This window comes from Amborella trichopoda, chromosome 5, assembly GCF_054954075.1.
Source record: "Amborella trichopoda isolate Santa Cruz 75 chromosome 5, AtrichopodaSantaCruz75HAP2 v2.0, whole genome shotgun sequence".
Lineage (NCBI taxonomy): Eukaryota > Viridiplantae > Streptophyta > Magnoliopsida > Amborellales > Amborellaceae > Amborella > Amborella trichopoda.
Window position 1 is genome coordinate 13647868 of NC_142340.1, and position 22516 is coordinate 13670383.

Sequence of the window (22516 nt, forward strand, 5' to 3'; positions counted from 1 at the left end):
TTGTACCTATTAAACTCAATGGCATCAACTATACTCTTTGGGCCTCATTATGCGGAATGTCATTCATGGAAAAGGCCTCCTCGAATACATAAATTAGACACATAATAAACCTTATGAGCCAGGAAAAATAGAAGAATAGGGCGTAAATAATGCTCGAATTATAGCATGGTTAATGGGCTCATCTGAAAGTAATATCGGAATCAATCTAATAACTTTTAAAACTGCTCGAGAAGCATAAAAATTTCTTGAAGAAATTTGTAATCAAATTAATTGGGAACGAAAATACTAGTTAGTATAAGAACTTCACTCCTTCATACAGGAAGAGCAATCAATTCAAGATTTTTACTCTTCTATGAAAATAAATTGGGATGCTCTAGCACTTATGGAACCTGCGATTGAAGATGGTCCTAGCACAGAAATAATTACCAAATCTCAAAAGGAATTTCAAGTTATTGAATTCCTAATGGCACTCCATCTAGAGTTTGAGAGTATCAGAAATGTCCTGGTCCACAAAAGCTTTCTCCCCACTCTGAATCAAGCTCTTTATGAGCTAATTGCAGAAGAAACCAAAATCAAATCTCTTAATTCAAGTTTTAAAAGAGAAACAATTTTTGTGACAACCCGACCAGAGATCAAATGTGCTTAAACAGAATCAGCGCAAGCTATAATATGTCCCTCTCAATAACATGACATCTGTCATATATAACTATTGTAAAGAACTTGACATATCAAGTATACCTGGCCAAACAAGAAGAAACCCACCTTTACCGTTGTTGTTGATACAAGTTAATCATTGATCAAGTATCCACTAATTCAAATTGGAGGTCCCAGTCCTACTCCTATTTTACCACCTGTGACATTTACATTGGAACAAGTACAATCTATGCTTTCCCAGTCACACTTAGCCTCTGAACCTATTCCCTCGTTTTCAGGTAACTTTGTTTCTATCTCTTGGCTGATCGACTTAGTAGCTTCTCACCATATGACCTCCAATAAGTCAATCTTAGTTGATTGTAACCTTTTTCTGATACTATCTATCTATACTGCTGGTGGAACCACTATAAAAGTATCACAATGGGCTCCATATCTCTTACTTCTGACCCTTCTGGTAAATTAAGGGTTTCTAATGTTTACCATGTTCATTCCCTTGCCATGAATTTATTGTCTATCAGTCAGATTACTCATTCAAATTGTAATATTGTTTTTTCTTCATCTTCTTGCTACATACATGATTGGCACTCAGAGCAAGTGATTGGGACTGGGCGTAAAGTTGGAAATTTGTACTACCTGGACTATATGCATATGCCAACCTCTTATGTCTGTATTGTTTCTACTGTTAATGACACATCTCTGTGGCATCAACATCTTGATCACATATCTGCTTCTTGTTTACAATCTTTATTTTCCCGCAATATGCTTGGTATTGTTAGAAATATTTTTTTACTGATGTCCAACATTATGCAACTTGTAAATTCGCTAAATCTCATGATTTACCTCTTTCTAGAAGTACTTTTGTTTCACCTTTTATGTTCGATCTAATTCATACTGATATTTAGGTCCTGCACCTATTCATCTAAAGGAGGGTTACGCTATTTTGTAACCTTTATTGATGATCATACTCATTATACATGGTTTTTTTTATATATAACCGCACTGAATTTTTTAAAATCTTCACTCGGTTTTATTCGTCTGTAGAACCCATTTTTCTACTAAAATCAAAGCCTTACGCTCCAATTCTGGAGGGGAATACATCAGTGGCTTGCTTCAATAATTTTTAGCTTGTCACAACATTCAACACCACAAAACCTGTCATTATACACCAACATAAAATGGTGTTGCTGAACATAAAAATCGTCATATCTTAGAAACTACAAAATCCCTTCTTTTTTCTACATCTGTCCCAAAAGACTTTTGGGCAGAAGCACCTCTATCACGCCATCCTCCATTTTATCATTGAAACACCTTTCAAAAAATTGTTTACATGATCACCCGATTATTCCCTCCTATGTGTTTTTTGCTGCACTTGCTTTGTTTTATTACCCCCAACTAAGAGAGATAAGTTATTTCCAAAGATGATTAAATGTTGCTTTATTGGTTACCCTAATCATAAAAAATGATATAGGTGTTACAACTCTATGACCAAAAGACTTTGGGCATCTTGACATGTGGCGTTTTCTAAACACATTCTATTATTTGACAATACAAATAAGCCTTCACCCTCTCACCTTTCTTTCTTGGTCCCCTTCTCTGATTTTGTTCCTAATTCCTCTGATCCTTCCACTCGTGTCCCTCCTTCTGATATACAAGAAGGAACGCCACTGCATGATGATAGTCTTGATCAGGACCCTCCTACACATGTTGATCCTCTGCCGCTCGCTACTCTTAGACGAAGCACCCAAGTATCTGTTCCACCTCATCGACTTGCTGACTATGAAACTTTCTTACCTCAATACCAAGCCTTCCTTGCCTTTATTCATTCTTTTTCTAAACCTCAGAGATACAAAGAAGTTGCAAGTCAACTTGAGTGGTAACAAGCAATGATTGATGACTTGAATGCTCTCGAGCGTATTGCATACTTGAGACATGGCATCTCTCTCGAAAGGAAAAACTGTTGTAGGTTGTCGATGGGTATATAAACTTAAAACCAACCAAATGGCAGTCTAGAACGATACAAAGCCCGCCTGGCGGCAAAATGTTACAATCAGCAATATGACATTGATTTTACATAAACTTTTGCTCATATGACTACAGTTCGTATACTAATCTCAATAGTTTTTGTTCATCAATGGCATCTCTATCAATTAGATGTCAAAAATATTTTTCTCAGTGATGATCTTGATACGAAAGTATATATGAAGTTACCTCCTAGTGTTGTAGATTATAACAAAAGTGTGTGTAAACTTCGACGAGCCTTATATGGGCTCAAACAAGCACTTCATGCTTGGTTTGATAAATTTTGTAATTAAGTTATTTCGGCTGGATTTTGACAAAGTCATCATGATCCAACACTTTTTGTGTCTGAAAATTTTAAAGGACGGGTTCTCTTGTTACTATTCGTGGATGACATGATTATCCATGGTAATGATATAAGCACAATTCATAAAGTCAAACAAAAGCTCAATAGCATCTTTGACATGAAAGATTTTGGGTTTCTTGAGGTATTTCTTTGGACTCGAAGTTGCATATTCTCTTTATGACTATCTATCTGTTGTCATAACTGAAATATACTTCGGAGATTGTTTCTCAAGCTCGACTTCAGAATGACACAAAAAAAGTTGATACCCCTCTTGAATTCAATGCCAAATTTCGGGCTACCACTGGAGAAGTTCCTCCTGACCCGACCTTTTATAGGCAACTAGTTGAGAAACTGCTATATCTGATAATTTCACATCTCAATATTGCTTATGCAGTATATATGGTTAGCCAGTTTTTTAGTGCACCGCGTTCTGTACATCTCGCTGCCATTTTACGCATCATTCGTTATATGAGGGATACCCGTTATCATGCCTTATTCTTCTCCTCTTCTACCTCACTTGAGCTCCGGGCATATGATTTTGCAAGAAATTCGAGTGACTGCAAATTTACCACATGATTTTGCATTTTTCTCGTTGATTCTCTCATCTCTTGGAAAAGTAAGAAATATAAACCAATTGCCCAATCAACTACAGAAGTTGAAGACCGAGCTATGACACAAACTACCACCGAGATTGTTTGCCTACGTTGGCTGCTCGCAGACATGGGTGTCACTATCTCCACTCCTATTCCACTTTATTGTGACAACAAGAATGCCATTTATATTTTTAAAAGTATGGAATTTCATGAGTACGAAACATATTGAAGTTGATTACCGCTATGTTCGACAAAAATATCTCGCAGGCACAATTTCCTTACCATATTTGCCTACCTCCGCATAACTCATTGATTTCTTCACTAAGTTTCATCCCCCGTATCCTTTTTCATAGTTTGTTTCCAAACTCTCCATGATTCTTCTCAAATCAAATCGAGATTGAGGGGGAGTGTGAACAGACATGACAACTATAACAAATATGGCAACTAGCTATTGAGATCTGTCAGTGTCTAAATGTATGCTATCTCTACATAGAAACCATATCCTACAGTTTTAGTAAGTATTGGTTGTACACTCTTTATAAATACACAATTGAATTGTAATCTGATACATATTATTGAATGCAAAGAAAGATTTTCTCTCACAACATGCACTATCATGAAAATTTTTAGTTCTTGTTGGAAAAAATATACTTCATTCCAAACTATTGTAGTTCTGATTAGCTTGGGTAACTCACTGTGAGATTACTACAATGGCTACATTGGCATCACCCTAGTTCATGCAAACCTAAAAATTTGTTGTATTGTTTTTATTATAGAAAATTAATTTTGTTTCTTATTTATGTAAGTACTGATAGCATCAGAGAGGGTTCACACTTTTATGAAATCTCCAAGGATAATAAAGTTTTATGAATCATATTGGATGAATGGAAAGAATCTTATTTAATTACAAGATGTTATTAAAAAATTACATTTCGTACATCTCATCAATGGAATATATAATGAACAATATTACAAGTAGTTTCCAACTTTCACATTGCCAAACAGGTGAAATTACCAGCACCACAGTTTATCAAATAGGGTTTCTAGCTTTCACACTACCAATTTTCACTTGCATCCCAGAATCCAAGAAAGTCACGAGTATGAGTGATTTTCAGGGAGGATGCAATGAAAGTTATTGAACGCTGCCAAATGTCATCTACTATTAACAAATCATTCATTTTTCTTTAATTTTAAGATTTATTTTTCCAAATATATAGAAATCCATTGTAAAACTAAGAGAAATGTAATTTGTCATTTTAGCAATTTTTTATGAAGGGAAAAAATTATATAAGGTGACAACCTTATATTGTAGAAGCAAGCTGCACCTCAAAAACTCATCCAAAAGAGTTGGCTTGACATTGAGAAACCTTCCAATTGATAAATCTTGATATTGAGATGTATGGATATGTTAAAAAAGAAGAAGAGATTTCAGGGCATAAGAATAGTACATATTGTAACACATTATGTGGACCGTCCATTCTCAAAATTTTCAGTTGTTTATAGATCTGCTTGAGCTGCACCATATTTTGAGCTTTGAATTCCATAATTAATGGTGGAAACATATTTTGAGACCATCTTAAGGATCTAAGCACCAGAACTGCATCTTTCAAAAGGGTCTAGAATTGTGTATTACTTTGATTATTTAATGTTGATGCTTTTATGTAAACTGCACCTTTGTTTTAATTATATATTTTTTATCTTTATTAGTTCCCTAAATTTATTCTTGATTTAGAGTTAACTTTTTGAAACTCATCATGAATTATTTTCAGATTTTTCAAGTCTATATACTCTATCTCCATTTTTTTTGTTGGCCCTTTTTTTGCATATATTTGGTTATATTGAGGCGGCCCTCATCCAAATGCATTCAATTTGGTCTAATACAGTGTTGCTTTCCTATTACTTAGGAATTGCTCATATTATCCCAAGAGCAATTAATTTTTTTAAAAAAATTATGAATGAGTTTGCTATTGAAATGCCATTTGATTTTTCCATTTTCCTTCTACATGTGTAGATTCAAGCTTCTATTAGGTGATTAGAAATCACGTAAACCTACAATGGACCTTGCATGACACTAAGGGCCAATTTGGCAACCTGGATTCTACTCTCCAAGAGAAGGTTATCCAGGTTTTCAGCCCTTCTCTGCCGTTCGGGTAGCACAAAACGGTCGTGGATTGAAGACTCTCGCGGATTGGCATCTCCATGTTTTACAACAAAAAAAAGTCGATAAGTCATTGTACCTAAAATGGTAAGGAAATCCAGGTTTTCGGGGATGTGGACTCGAAACCTTTGGAAAAAATAGAGTTTGGCGTGTGTTTTTTAGGATTGCCAAAAAACAAAAGAGGAATGAGATCTGTAAGACCCTAATCGCTTACAACTCTCTCTAAGCCCTCTGTGTAGCCCTATTCTCCCCTCTCTACGAAGCCCTAATCGCCCATATGTGTAGCCCTAAATCGGTTGCAATGCCTCTTAAGTATGATCCCAATCGGATCAACTTAATGGTGCTCAAATATCAGATTGCTAAGAAACTTGGGTCAAAGAAATATGCTCATTGTTTTGGACACCTTAGGTGACTCATGAAGTCTGGTGTGGTAAATCGACGAGATATTGCCAACCATGGCCTCTATTTTGCTCAAACCCATTTTGTCAAAATCTCTGAGGCAAAAATTGTTCCCTCACATAGAGTTTGGAGTACAATTGAATTGCAATGTATGTACGTTGAAACAAATAGAGTGATTTATTAACCCTAACAAGGAGTTATTTTTTTACTTCACCTGTAATTCTCATGAGATTTTCTTGTATTATGTACAATGCATAGATCAGTTGATATAAACACACGTTTTGATAAGAGAGGGAGAAAGGCTTGAGTGTTTCAATGCATATGCCCTAGAGTTGAGGAAAACAAAGTCTTTTCAATAATAATTGTGCAGTTTGAGGAAAATATTTTACATTGTTTGTGCTACAAGAATTTTATATATTCATTATACCTTTTAAAATAAAAAATTACTATTTCCATTGATGTTAATAGAATATTTGAAATGTAAAAAAAACTATATATAAGGATACAATGGAAAGGAAAGATGAAATAATGACGATTTCATCATAGTTACAAAACAATATTGAAATTTGGAATGAATGAAATAAGTTAATTATCATAGCTTAAAATTAAATGTAGGATAAAAATAAAAAAAACTACAACTGAATTTCTACAACTGAATTTCCATGGATTCACATCTTCCAACCAATTAGAAGCCTATCCTCAGGACATGCTTCTTTAGGTACCTATAGGGGCCAAAAGATTAAACAACATATAAACAAAAAGGATATGGTCATATGTACTTTTTGTGATAGGGATTTAAATCGCGATATTAACCTAATTAAATATCACCAAGTCAAGGCACAAGTCGAAATTTTGTAATGTCCAAAGGTGGCACATGATGTGTGATGAATAATTTTGGAATTATCAATGCCAAAAAGAAAAAAAGATGCCAAAACGAGGGTTAAAAAGATTGGTAGCATGTTCTACCATTTTTTAATTTTTTTTTTTTTGGAGGGTGGGGATACGTGAGGGTCCCTAGGGGCTACCTTAAAGCACATTGATGATGATGAGGACAGATGAAATATGCTTGTTAGGATACAAGTTTCATGGGGAGGAGTCAGAACTAGGATCACAGGTTGGGGGGGAAGACCGCAAGGTAGATGTTCTCAGCCCCTCTAAAGCTTCTCAGCCTACTTAAGCAACCGGCTAAGGTTTCTTTTTAAGGAAAAATTGATGCTTGCCTCTTTAGGTCATCATTTGAGGAGATGAAGAACAAGATGGTTTTCAACAACTAAATAAGAAAGTGTCGAATGAAGGTCATAACAAAGTGGTTTTATGACGTTGTGATTCCCTTCAACATAGCCAACATAATTCCCATAATCTCTGCTTATACAGGCAGGATTCAAAGCACCTTTTACAAATGGACTTAATGGGTGTTGCTTAACTGGGGGAGGTAATTGACATGGGTAAGTTCATTTGTGAGTATAACCAGATGTGGAGGAGAACATGGGTCATAATTTTGTCTAATTGTTGAAGTGATATGAATCATTTGGTTATGGACGAGTTAACTAGACAGCTACACAATGAGGTCCCATGGTGTATATTATGTGCATATGACATATCTTTTGAGGCTAGAGATGTGCAGAATTAAAGGGATGCTCTAAAATCTGAAAGTTTTAAAATTAACCAGACTAAGATATAATATATGACATGCAAGTTTAAGAATAATAGGAATAGAAACGAGGAATTAGTTAAGACAATTGGCCAATAAATCATCATCATCATCATAGCTTTTTTTCAATTAATTTGGGTCGACTCCATGAGTTCTAGTCCGTCATTCTGCTTTATTAAAGGTCATACCCTTAGTGAGGCCATAAGTCCCCATATCTTTCTGAACCACTTTCAACCACGTCCTTTTGGGCCTATCCCTTGCCCTTTTAAGTCCTTCCACTTTAACCAACTCGCACCTCCTAACAGGTGTTGTACTTTGTTGGCACCACACATGGCCAGCCCACCTAAGTTTACTATCTCTTATCTTATCGCCTATTGGTGCCACAACTAAATTCTCCCGAATGAATTCATTTTGAATTCTATCCATTCTTGTCTTTCCACTCATCCATCTCAACATCCTCATCTCCGCTACACTCATTCTATGACTATGTTATTTTTTATTCGCCCAACATTCAGCCCCATAGAGCAAAACTAGTCTCATAGCAGTCTTATAGAAGTTGCCCTTCAGCTTTATTGGTATGCGGCGATTACATAAAATTCCAGTTGTACATTTCCACTTCGCCCACCCAGCCCTAATTATTTGGGTGACATCTTTTAGATTATTAACTCAAGATATCAAAAGTACGGTCTTTTTTGTATTTTCTGGCCGTCAATATTAAATATTTTATGCATAAATACATAAAATGTATTTTTATGCATAAAATTAGAATTAGGTGGACAAAGTGGAGATGTGTTTCTAGAGTCTTATATGATTGTCGCATACCAATGAAACTGAGGGGAAAGTTCTATATGACGATTGTAAAACCGATCAAGCTTTATGAGATGGAATGTTGGGAGGTTAAGAAACAACATATACATAAGATACATATAGCTAAGACGAAGATGTTGAGATGAATGAGCGGCAAGATAATAAATGATAGAATTCGTAATGAATACATTTGAGGGAACTTAGAGGTAGGTTCAACATGTGATAAAAATGAGGGAAAGTAGACTTATGTGGTCTGGACATACGCAACGTTAATGCTAGAATAACACTGTTTAAGATGAGTGATTCATTTTAGGTAGAATGCTTTAAAAGGACAAGAGAAAAGCACAAAACGACATAGTAGTGATAAGAGATATGGTGACTTATGGTTTATGTGAGGGCATGACCCTTGATAGAGTGGAATGACGTAATAGGATTTGTGTAGCTGACCCCAAATAGTTAGGATAAAGCTCTAATGATGATATGAATAGAATTTATTTTAATTTCTTAGTGTATTACTCACTTGGGACAGTGTTCTATAGCATTGTAGAGGCCACAAGAGTAGTAAAAGATGGAAATATATTATGTAGATCATTATATAATGTGGCGAGGCAAGTAAGCGAGGAGTATATAGTTCAAGTTATAACTGATGATGCATAGAACTACATCAATGCAAGGAATAAGCTAAGAACGTTGAAGCATTTGGTATGGATCCCCTGCACATGCCACCCCATTGAAAATTTATTGGAAGACATTGACAAACTCAAGTGCCTGAAGGAGATTGCAGATAAGGGAAGACAATCATAAAGTTCTTATACGACTAATACACTGATGGGAGTGAGCTGATTTGGCTCGGCATCATGCACTTTGCACCCATATTCTTGTCCATACAATCCACTTTGCGGTCGCCTTAGGGCTTGAGAAGATTATTTCTCGAGGACAATGGATAAGTGCCTCATCTTAAGGACCTCGAATGCAAAGGAAGCTGAAGACATAATTAGCTGCACAAGGGTATGAGATACGAGCTAATAGATAGTGGCACCCATGGCTCCTTTAGTTACGGCCGACGCCTACGATGGTGGATGTCGGCGTGAAGCTTGTTATGTGGTTTCTATATGAAGGAATTGATCGAGCAGAGTGTGCTGTCGAAGCCCCAGTTCATAGTCGATCATAGATGGAATACCTGGTTGCACATGCCATTTCATATAGCAGGTAAATGGCATTGGCATTTTATGTTTTAAACATTTAAATATATACTAGTTATAACCATGTAATTTCGTAAATTCAATTATTGTTTATGATCCTCATGTCTACATGATCGATGATAATTTATGTAATGAACTATGAAATTTTTTTTTCTCAATTTTTGTCATGTCTAAGTTTCTTCTTCAACTTGAGATTCTACTAGGTGCCATGACAATTAATTCCTCTTGAGGTCATGAATAGCAAAATATAGCATAAACAGATTTAAGAGAAGGGGGAAGACATAGATTGAAGCTCCAATGAATGCAACAAACATGTTTTAATAAAGAAATTTCGTTAATGCTATTTGCAACCAATCACAATGTCATGCCTACACATTGTTTATATAAATTTTTTTTTTTAGGAAACATTTTGACACCAAATTTGGGCATCCACCCCTCTCTTAAACTCATACCTGCAAAACAATATTAACATTTTGACATCAAATTTGGGCATCCACTACCTTCTTAAACTCGTACCTGCAAAAAAAGAGGTATTTTGATTATTTTATATTTTTTAAATATTTTTTAATATTTTTAGGTGTGCCCCATTGAGATGATGTCGCGAACCAAATCTTCATCTTCATATGATTAGTAGAAAAAATAGAAAATAATATACTATAAGGCATCAAATCTAGATCATACAATCAGTGGCTCACTTGTGACATTATAGCTAAAACCATCCTAACCATCCATTCAGATCGAATGGATGCGAGACAGGGAATGCAAGAAATATATATATGGGTAGGGAAGTATAATAAGTTTTTCAGCCATTCGATCTGAATGAACCACTGAGATGGCCCCATTCGCAATGTCACACCTATTTATTGTTTTACTTCTTTTTTTTATGAAATATTTTGATACCAAATTTGTGGTGTCCACTCATCTTTTAAACTTGCACCAACAAAAAATATAAAAACAATATTTTTTATAAAATAAAATGACTAAAATACCCCTAAAATTTCAAGGGTATTTTACTCTTTTTTTATTTGAATGGATGGGAGGTGGGGGATGTTGGAAAAATATATATGGGTGAGGAAGTATGGTAAGTTTTTTCAAAAAAAGAAAAAAATAATAATTATAACATAATATGTAACCGACTCCAAATAGTTGGAAAAAAGGTTGATGATGAATTACAACATAACATAATTTAACTTCATGATATCTTAAAAAAACTAAATTATAGGGAAGTTTACTTGTAAGGTGTTGGGCGACCAATGTAATTCTACTCGTGAAGTTAAAATGGTATTCTAGTTTGGAACATTTATACTTTCTTAATAAAATATTTAAAATCATAATAAATAAATTCAAATTAATGAAAATGTGCAAATGATTTTTTGTTAGAAAAATGGACTCGAACGAGAAAATTGAATAGGATGTTTTCTAATGTAGAAAAACCAGCGTGTGATGGGAATGAGGTACCTACTACTGCTTATAGTTCTTTTTGAACAAAAGTATTCTTTTTTAAATTACTATTTTACTATTTTTGTAGTGAAAATTTTCAATATTTAGAAATTGGTTTAGATAATTTTTAAGAGAATAAAAGTCATAAAAAGATATATATAGTAGGTAAAAAAAAAAAGAATGAAAAGATGGTTTCTTTACGCCTATTTTCTAGATAAGAGTGTGTAAAATTTATGAAGTATTTTAGAATTGTTAAAAGAAAAATAACATATTTCATAATCTATTTTTAAAGTATGGTTTGAAGCGTAGAAAAATGAGTTATTAATGAAAATTAAAAGTATGAAAACTCAGAAACTCAAAATAAAGAAGATTTTGAGATCAATATTCTATTTTCAAATTGCAATTAGAATGGAAAGCTTAAATAGATGGGAAAATGGGAAAACAATGGACGTAATTTATAAACATTAAAAATTGCTGTTTAAAAGCAAAAGATTAGTTATAAACTTTTTTTTAAAGCATAAAAATGTATGCATAAAATTATATATTTTTTATTATTTCATGAAAACAATGGACATAATTTCTTAATTGAAAACCTTAGCTTTAAAATGTAAACTAATTTCTTGAAGCATAAAAATTTATATTTAAAATTATATATTCTTAAAAATTTCATAAAAAGAAACAAAACTGATTTCCTATTTTTCATAATTATCAAAGCATAATTGTTTCCTTCCCAATGAAAAATTGTAATCACAAACTAAAACGTCAGTCATAAGTATTTTTTAGAGTATAAAATTCATAAATAGAATTAAATAGTTAAAAAAAAACCAAAATACTATTTTTAATTATTCACAGCTTTGTTAATAGGAAGGCAATAGATAAATCTTAAAAGCATGGTAACACACAAATGAACTTAATTTCAAGAAAGTTTAAAATTTTTAAGTTCCAGAAAATGAGGTAACAAATTTCTAGTTAAAAAAACCCGTCTTTTTGTAAGTTTAACACATAGTTTAAAAAATTGTTCACACAAGAAATTCAATGCATTAAAAATTAAAAATTTATTTTTACAAATCACGACTTCAGTTTTATAGCAAATAATTCCATTAGAAAGATATTGATAGAAATATTATGAATTTCGCCACAATTTATAATATAAAAATTCGTAATAGATGAAGTTTATAATATGAAAGAGAGAGAGAGAAAGAGTTAAGATTTATGAATTATGAATTTCTTAGTAAAAAGTCGTAAAAAAAGGTACAAGTCATAATATCAGATATAATATAGGATCGAACCAATACTCTAGGGGGGAAAACAAATGAGAATAGCAATACTAGGCTCCTCCTAGCTTTAGGAAAGCTAGGTTCGTCCTAGCTTTTCTTTTTTTTTTCTCTCTCTATTTTTTTCTATTTTCTTTATTTTTTCCTTTATCTTTTTTTTCTTTTTTTTATTATATCTAGTAATTTCTCATTCTCAATAAAATTACGGTTAACGATAAAAAAGAAGAAGAAGAAGAGAATATAATATTTAGAATGATGAAACAAATTCAAACGTACTTTTTTTTTTACAAAAAATGACATAATCATTTTATAATATACGATCTAAGTGACATGATAGGGATTAGAGCAATAAAGCAAAATCCCACCTTTTAAGTAGCATGTGGCGCTGGTTGAGGGAGTGCTAAGGGCTTACAAATTGAAGGTGATGTAATTTAAAAGGCTTACAAATTGAAGGTGATGGCTTTATATGGAGAGAGATTTTTCAACCACTAATAACTTTAGGAGAGATAGGTACTTCCTACCTATTAATTTTCGAGGTTAGAGAGAGAGATTTCCTAAGTATGGATTTAGAGAGGAAGAGATAGATTTCATACCTACCAATTTTGGAGGGAAAAGAGAGATTTCCTAAGTGGATTTATAGAGATTTTGGGGGGAAGAGAGAGATCTCCTAAGTGTGGAGAGAGAGAGAGAGAGAGAGAGAGAGAGATTTTTCCAATACAGGTATTGTGGAAGAGAGAGGAGTACCCTCACCTAGATGATGGATAGATTTTAGAAACCAAAAAAAACTTGGTAAGATTTATTAGGTACCAATTTTAAGAGGTTTTAACAACAAAAATAGATAAAGAATTTTGGGGAGAACTCGCAAATACAAAATTTTAAGAAAGAGTGTGATCCAAAAAAATTTGCAAGATGTAGTAGGTACCAATTTTAGGAGGGTTAAAAAAAAATAGGGAAAAAGTTGGGTAGGACTTGCACACTCACACTTTCGGAAAGAGTGCGATTTCCCATAAAAATAAGAAGTTGAGAAAAATAATCTTAGGACAAGATAATACTTAAACAAAAATATAGGAAGCAGAGAGATAAAGAGAAACCCACATGAGACATTTAAAACAAAATAAATAGAGAGGTAAACATGCAAAAATTTCTAAGGAGCCTTACTTAAATAGAATCCTTTTACCCTAGAGTGCGCCTAAACTTCTTCTATTTAAAGGTCGTCTGCCTTATGTCCTTTCTAGGGTTAGGGTCCCCCTAACTTAATAATATAATATAGATAAGGATGTACAAGCCAATTTGTGCTTAGCTAGATCCAATTTAGATCTCAAGTCCTTTCTTTTATAAATTATTTTTAATTGTTTAAATGCCATATGAGACCATTCTCGTGAGTTCCTTTTAATTTTTAACAAAGTGGTGGGAATTAGATGGCACTGGAGCACCCTATCTCTAGAGTATAGTAATCGATGTGCTTAGTTAAACCTATAGTATTAAAGGGTTTGAGCGAAAATTGGAGTACATTCTAATAGGTGCACACCTTAAGGAGGAACAAATTGACTACTATGAGGTTCCAAAAGCTAGTGTACCAACTTGAACCTATATCTATAGATGATCCAATTGAGGACTGGTGGGTGGTAGTAGAAAAGCCAATTCTCAATAAGGGGACAATGGAAAAAGAGATGGGTCCATGGGGCTAGGAGGAAGAGTAGATGTAAGCAAAAATTAGAAGTGAAGTTGGGGGATGAATACAAGTTGAGCAGGAAGAAGATGCATAAGCAAATGTACGAGGACATGATGATGGCACTAAGAAAATGATGATGATACAAGAGTGCTGAGACTGTGCTGGGCAACATGATGGTAGCAAGCGATATGGGGTGAACAAGCCTAGGGGACTTTGGTTTCAAGATGAGTACCCAAGTTTTTTAATTTATAGACTTACTCCCAAACCAATATAGATATATTTGGGATGACAATTATCGGGATGGGGTACATTGGATGCCTTTGAGCCTCTTCCTCATCATCATAATAGTCTTTTCTCAATTCGGCTATACGAATCTTGGTTCGTCATTTTGTCTTTGAGCCTCCTAATCACTAAAAATGGAATTAGATTATGTGATTTGGCTCATGTATTTGTAATTTTGAAATTAGATAAAGCAACCAAAAGATGACACCTATAATGAATAGTAATATAGGTGGAAACCCAACTGGTAGATCTTTATCGGGTGATTCAAAATACATGTCACTATCTAAATTTTAAATCTTTTTTTTTTTTTTCTTCTAAGAAATCAAATCGATATGAAATTTTAGGCATATAAACTTGACACCAACATGCACCATATAAAAATAAGAAAAATACTTTCAAAAATTTAAAATGAACAAATCACCCCCATCATTTTTAAGGAATATTTTAATTATTTTATATTTTTAAAATATTTGTCTTATATTTTTTTGTTGTGCACCCTATTTTTTAGTACACGCTCAAAAAATTGCATCATGATCCAATTTCTAGATAAATATAAAAATTCAAATAGTGATATGTATTGTGAACTACCTGATAAACATCTAACGGCTAGAATTCTACCTATATTACATAGGTGCCAAGCTGTTGGTAGCTTTTTCCTTTGGAATTTGATTGCTCCCATAGAAATCATTAATGAAGTACCCATTTGAGATTGTGAATTGAATGTGTACTAATTTGATAGACATATGCCTCATTCGGAAGGTGCACTGGGAACTAACTTATGCTGGTCAAAGAAAATTTTGGATCCACGTTTTTTTGAACCGAGAGAATGGAATGAGAGAGAAGAGAGATGATTAAAGGATGGGAGAGAATACAGAAAAATGGTGGAGGAGGAAGACGAAGACGGTGGAGGAGACTCACTAGGCCATGGGTGTCCGTTACTTTCTATAGATCAATCTATGGTGAGAGATATGATGTCTAAGGTGAAGATTTTTGTGGTGGGGTCCTTTTCCCTACCTTCTGACAATATTTTTGGCATGAGTGATTGGGCTAGATATAGATGGGGTTTAGCTTATGATCACGAGGTCAAAGTTTTAGGTGTTAATAAGGTGGTCTTTCTGCTTTGGTCGGAGAAGGATGTGACCAAAGCATTGTGGCAGAGATTTCGTAAGGTTAGAGGTAAATTATTTTTTTTGGCTTTATGGAGTTCTTTTGTCCAGGGATCCTTTTTGCAGAGAGAATCGATGTGGATTAGGTTTTGGGGCATGCCTCTTCATGCATGGTATGAATTTAATGGTTATTCAAAAGCATGCAAACATTTGTGGAGATTATTGTGATATTGAATTTCCCAAGAGACTTCGTTTGCAAGTAGATAAGGAATCATTTGCCATATCAGTTAGTATGGAAAGAATGGAAAAGATGCCAAACAATAATCCAAAATTAAATTGTTAAAAGAATGAGGATGAATGAGAGTAGGTGTTATACCAGAAAGATCTTGGTGATGCCGGTCACTCTCAATGGTGCTCTCGGAGTTGAGTTTTCTGGTAGGATGCGGCAGAAATGACAACGATGTAAAAAGAGAAAAAACAGTTTGCCAAATCAATAACAAAATTGAAAATAAAGAAAAGGTGGATTCCTATTAGAAGGTTTCCGGATTTGATGATGAAATTCCCAAAGATCATTGATTTTGCTGAGGGGGTGCTCGATCTTTTAAGGTTGACTGATACACTTGTGGTCCATTCTAGTGGAATAAGGTCCATCTCACCTACTTTACACGTGGGCAATATTGGGGTCGGTACCAAATCTATGTTGACCCTCAAGGTCCCTGAAAGGTGTATCAGGTGCTTCAGATAGTCTCTCAAGCACACACAAGTTTTTGTATCAAGAAAGAGAAGGTGGTGGTGCGAGTACATTGGGTGTGAGGATGCCTTAGGAAATTATTTTCTTACATACGTGGCTTTTTTTTCCTGATCAAGGCTACAAAAAATTGTCTTTTCCAAATCCTTTTTTGGGAAACAGGAGAGTTGTATAATATTTAATTAAGATTTCTTTGCTTTGAGCCTGTGCTTATTCTCTCTTGCTAGTTTAGGCTTTCCTCATTGCCATTCCTTCGTCTTTGTGTTGTGGTTATTCTCGTTTGTGAAGCAGAAGATGTTACCATTGCCGGTTCATGCTGCAGCCATTAAGGGTCAGTCTAGTAGACCCAGGGTTTGTTTTGATCCACTGAATGTGGATCCTTTGGTGGTGGAGCTGGATGAAGACGAAGAACTTTATATTCTTCAACACTTTGAGGGGGATGCCCAGCATGGTCTTCTTGACCAGTGTTCGTAAAATCGAACCGAAATGGTTAATCGGACATGGATTCGGAAGTGATTTAACAGGTTTAATCGGTAAACCGGCCAATTCAACCGTTTTAATTGGACAAATCTCGAACGATAAAAAAAGTGTAGAAAAACATAAAAAAGATATGGAAAACATATAAAGAATGTGATTAAAACAAAGCGCACTCATATGAAGTTGAAAATTATTGAAAAAAAGTGGATTTTAACGAATCGATTTGTACCTAGGAGTATTTTTAAAATTTTCTGAAAAAGATGGAAAAATATAAAAGTGAGTATCAATAACTACAATTTTTTTTTAATCTTTATCATAATGTAAATAATATTAAAAAATCGACTTGACCAACTCTTTTTTTAAAAGAAAATAAAAACAATTAAGTGATAAACAATATAGACCATTCTTTTTGTAAATACGTAGTAAATGCAATATTGGTTAATAGATCTAATAGGCAACTAAATAGTATATAGTGTATTGGTTAGTGGGTTTAATAATAAATTATTTCTTTGCAAGAACTTTCAAATTTGATTCATGTGGGCAAGTAAATTTTTTGAACTTCTTACCAATGTAAAGAATTCTTAGAATTGTTAAAATGAACCTAAAATAAACCACACCAATGTTTAAAAAGTAAACCATTGATGGCGGGATTCTAACTATGGTTAATGTAAAGTATAGTCGCCAGCGCTAACTAATACACCATTTTAAAATATTTAATATAAATGTGAAGTAGTATTCTATTTAAACTTTAAGAAATCAGTTGATCACCAAAACCGCCCAAAGCCGTTCCGATCTAACCGGGCGGTTTGTGATTAGATCGGCCAGTTTTGTGAACAATGCTCTTGACTTTTTTGATGAGGATGTTTTTTTTCTACGTAGAAGTAGTTTTGGTTAAGGCTGATTTTGGGCTACCTCTGGAGGCGGTTCCTCAGCCTCAGAGGCCTGCACTCTTGCCTCTCGTTGTGGAAGATGAGCCGAAAATGGTGGTTGATGATGACAAAGTGGGTAAAACAAAGGTTGTTAATATGTTTGGGGATATGGAGAGCAGATTTTGAAGTTCCCATTGGAGTGATCTTTGATGAGATTAAAGCTCGTAAAACAACAAAAAAGCCTCAGGAAACTGTGAAAATAATAGAATATGAGGTGGCTGCAGGTTCTAAACTTGACAAAACACCGGCTAAGATGGAGAGGCCGAAGAAGATCAAGGGGATACTCAAAACATCTAGATCCTCAGCACGTCTGGCATCAAGGGGAATTGTTTGTGGTGAATCATCATCCGCAGGAGTTTCTATGGTAGAGCTGTCAGTAGTGGAACTTAGCAGCGAGTATTATCTTTGTCATATTCTTCGGCTTCGGATGCAGGTGCAATGGAAGAAGCCCTAATGCTTGAAGAAGTCTACTTTGGTCTATGCGTAGAGGGTCCAGGTCCCTCCTCTAACCCCAATTTTAAATGATCATTATCTCTTGGAATGTAAGGGCTTTGGGTGACCCCAAATGAAAGAGGGACGTTTTGCTTTTGGTTGCTAAATTTAAACTATTAGTTTGGTGTTGTAGGAGACCAAACTCCCGGGCCCAAATGTTCTTGGGATCAAGGAAGTTTGGGGCTCTGGGGTGGTTGATTTTTTGGCATAGATGTTATAGGTGCCTTTGGTGGCATGTGGATTTTGTGGGATCCGCATAGTTTACAATGTTTTACTTCTGTTTTTTAGGGGCGGTTTTAATAGACCAATTTGGCTTGATCTTGGGGACGGTTGAATGCTTTTGGCCCGAATTTACCAACTTTAAAAGAAAGTTTTGTCAATGATATGTTTGAATGATTTTCATTTTTTCATTTGTTTGAGGGGTGATTTCAATCTAATTTCGTGGCTGGACGAGTCTTCTTCTTGAAGTCCTCTCAATTTGGCTATGTGGTTGTTTAATAGTTTCATTGAAAGGCACTTTTTGGTGGACGTACCCATTTCTGGTATTGTCTTTACATGGCCCAATAATAGTACATCTAATCTATCTCTTGGAATGTAAGGGCTTTGGGTGACCCCAAATGAAAGAGGGACGTTTTGCTTTTGGTTGCTAAATTTAAACTATTAGTTTTGGTGTTGCGGGAGACCAAACTCCCGGGCCCAAATGTTCTTGGGATCAAGGAAGTTTGGGGCTCTGGGGTGGTTGATTTTTTGGCATAGATGTTATAGGTGCCTTTGGTGGTATGTGGATTTTGTGGGATCCGCATAGTTTATAATGTTTTACTTCTGTTTTTTAGGGGCGGTTTTAATAGACCAATTTGGCTTGATCTTGGGGACGGTTGAATGCTTTTGGCCCGAATTTATCAACTTTAAAAGAAAGTTTTGTCATATGTTTGCAGTGTTGAATGATTTTCATTTTTTCATTTGTTTGAGGGGTGATTTCAATCTAATTTGGTGGCTGGATGAGTCTTCTTCTTGAAGTCCTCTCAATTTGGCTATGTGGTTATTTAATAGTTTCATTGAAAGGCACTTTTTGGTGGACTTACCCATTTCTGGTATTGTCTTTACATGGCCCAATAATAGTACATCTAATCTATCAATGTCCAAACTTAATAGATTTATGGTATTTGGAGATTGGTTGGATGCCTTCTCATTTGCTTCGGTTCGTACTCTCCCTAAACTGTCTTCGTATCACACTCCAATTATGCTCGCTTCTGGAGTCATTTGTGGGGGTCCGAATCATTTTCATACGGAGATTTGATGGTTGTAGCAACAAGAGGTAGTTGATATAATTCGTGGTGCTTGAGAAAACACAATCTCCTTTCGTTATCTAGACTTTCAGTTGCACAAAAAATTGCTTAATATTAGACAAACTTATTAATTGGAAGAAAAATAATAGGTATTAAGTGAAAGCTATGATTGATGAGGCCTTTTTAGATATTGAGTTGTTGGACTTAAGTATTTAACATAATGGGGGTTTGATTGAGGAATTGGTAGTAGAGTGTAATATTAAGCTTAAATCCCTCAATGAATTGCCTTGGTGAAATTTATTGAAAGCAAAGATCTATATCTAAATGGCTTAAAGAAGGATATTGCAATACTAGATATTTGCGTGCTATTGCTAGTGCGTGTAGAAGGCAAAATGATATATCGGGTATTGTTATCCTATGAGTGGATTCTGAAGATGGCTATGCTATGGAAAATGCGGTTGTTTCTCGCTTTAAGAAGGCTTTTACTTCCAAAGTGAGATTCGCCCCAAGATTTGATCGTATTCCTTGCAATAGGTTGACAAGCGATCTTCAAAACCAATTGGAAGTTGAGGTGTCTTTGGAAAAATTTAAGAAAGCTGTTTTTGCACCACAGGGGGACAAGGCACCTGGCCCATATGGATTTCCTTTGATTTTCTTTCAAAAATTATGGGATTTGATTAAAGGGGAACTTTTGGAAATGGTGAAAGGCTTCTGGTGCGTGGTGAGTTCTTTAAAGGGGTGAATTCTACATATATAGCAATGATTCTGAAGAAATATGTAATTGCAGAATTAAGCGATATTAGGCCTATCAGTTTGCTCACTAGCCTTTACAAAATTGTGGCCAAACTGTTGGCTCAACGAGCTAAGGTAGTGCTCCCCTTTGTTATCTCAAACACCCAATCAGTTTTTATTCAAGACCGATTGATCACGGAAAGTGCTCTAGTAGCACATGAATGCATCCATTCTAGGTTATTGAGACAGACTCCAAGGATAGTAATCAAATTGGATATGGAAAAGACTTACGACAGAGTGGAATGGGGTGTGCTAATGGAAATTATGAGGAGAATAGGCTTTGGAATAAGTGGCATAAGTGGATTTTGGGATGTCGTTCTTTAGCGCACTATTTTGTACTCTATGAGGGTGTAAGCCCTATTGGGGTTTTTCAGAGCTTCAAGAGGTTTACGTCAAGGGGACCCTCGGTCACCTTTTATGTTTACTTTATATGCTGAATGCTTCAATCTTATAATTAAAAATGTGGAAGATAGAGGCAATTTCTCAGGAGTCAAGATTGTAAGCAAGGACCTTGTGTCTCTCAGCTCTAGTATGCGAATGACACTCATTTTTTGTGGGGCTGAGTTATCTCAAGTGAATAACATTGCAATATTTCTAAATTGTTGTGAAGAAGCCCTTGGTCTGAAGGTTAACTTAATAAAACATCTCTGCTGGTATCAATTGCGATGAGCTCGTTAACGGGGAGTTGGTAGAGGGAATGGGCTATAGGATAAAATCATTCCAATTACTTTCTTGGGTCTACCTATTTCTGATAGGAGTTATTTGTCTAGGTGTGGGATAGGGTACTTCAAATTGTCCAATTGAAGCTGGATTTGTGGAAATATAAGTACCTATCTTCGGGAGGGAGCGTTACTCTTCTTCAATCATGCTTGTCAAATTTCCCTATTTATCAAATGTCAATCATCCAAATGCCTTCCTTAGTTGCCAAAAAATTTGAAAAAAGATGCGGGATTTTATGTGGGGATCAAATAGGGGAGGCAAGAAAGTTCCATCTTTTGAGATGGGATAAGGTATGTAGTCCTAAAAATAAAGGGGGATTAGGAATCAAAAAAATTAAATTTGCAAGTCAATCCCATGTGTTTAAATGGCGGTGGAGGAGTTTTCTTTTTAAAAACCATTTGTGATACAAAATTGTTGTTGCAAAACATGGACTAGATAGGCTTGGCATGGTATGTGGATCGGCAATGGTAGAGGGAATAATGTTTCCCTTAGCTGGAGGTCTATTGCTTTGTATAAACCATTGATTGAGAGAAATTTAAAATGAAATATTGGTAAGGGGGAACTTGTTTCCTTTTGGCATCACATATGACTTGGGGATTATCCTGTAAAGCTTTTGTTTTCAAAGATCTTCGAGAAGATAGTTAGCCCCAATGCAAAGGTGGCAGACGTACTTGAAGAGCCAGGTAATAATGCTATTTGGAATGTAAATTTCTCTTACAATAGAAGAAGTGATGCGTTAATCTCACAACTTAGCTCTTTGTTGGAAATTCTGAACAATATTTATATTCCTCAATTTTCGAAAAATGATCTTGTTTGGGAGATAGAAAGTGATTGAGTGTTCTCTGGAAAGTCTAGCTACAGACTGCCTTTCCATGATCGATTGAATTTGGAACTTCCTCAGATTTGGAAGTGGCCGATACCTCACAAAATTCAATCCTTCATTTGATTAGCTACTCTAGATAAGGCTCTTACTATTTATAATTTGATTAAAAGACGAAAAATTCTACCTAATATTGGAGATACTGACTTATTTGCAAGGGAGATACTGAATCAAGGGTTCATTTATTTTTGCATTGTACTTTTGCCTCAAGAAACCGGTCTTGGTTTTTCATGCTTATGGGGGTTAGTCTGTCATTGCCTCAAAATTTCTAGGAGTCATTACTCACCTTTCTTTTCCGAACTTACCAAAGATTGGTAATGTTATCTGGAAGATAGCTAGAGGTAGTCTTATAGGAGATTTCGAAGAAACGAAATAGGAGAACTTTTAAAGGGGAATGCCTTCCCTTTGAGAGGATTCTCAACGCAATTAAACACTCATTATGGTGTTAGTTGGCTGCATCGAAGGAGGGGTGCGATATCTCAGAGGTAGATATCATGGTTAAACTTCAAAATCTAATGGCGCTGGGTGTGGTTAAGAGTTGACCAAGAAATATTTGGATTGTACAACCTTAGGGGACTTTAAAACTAATTTT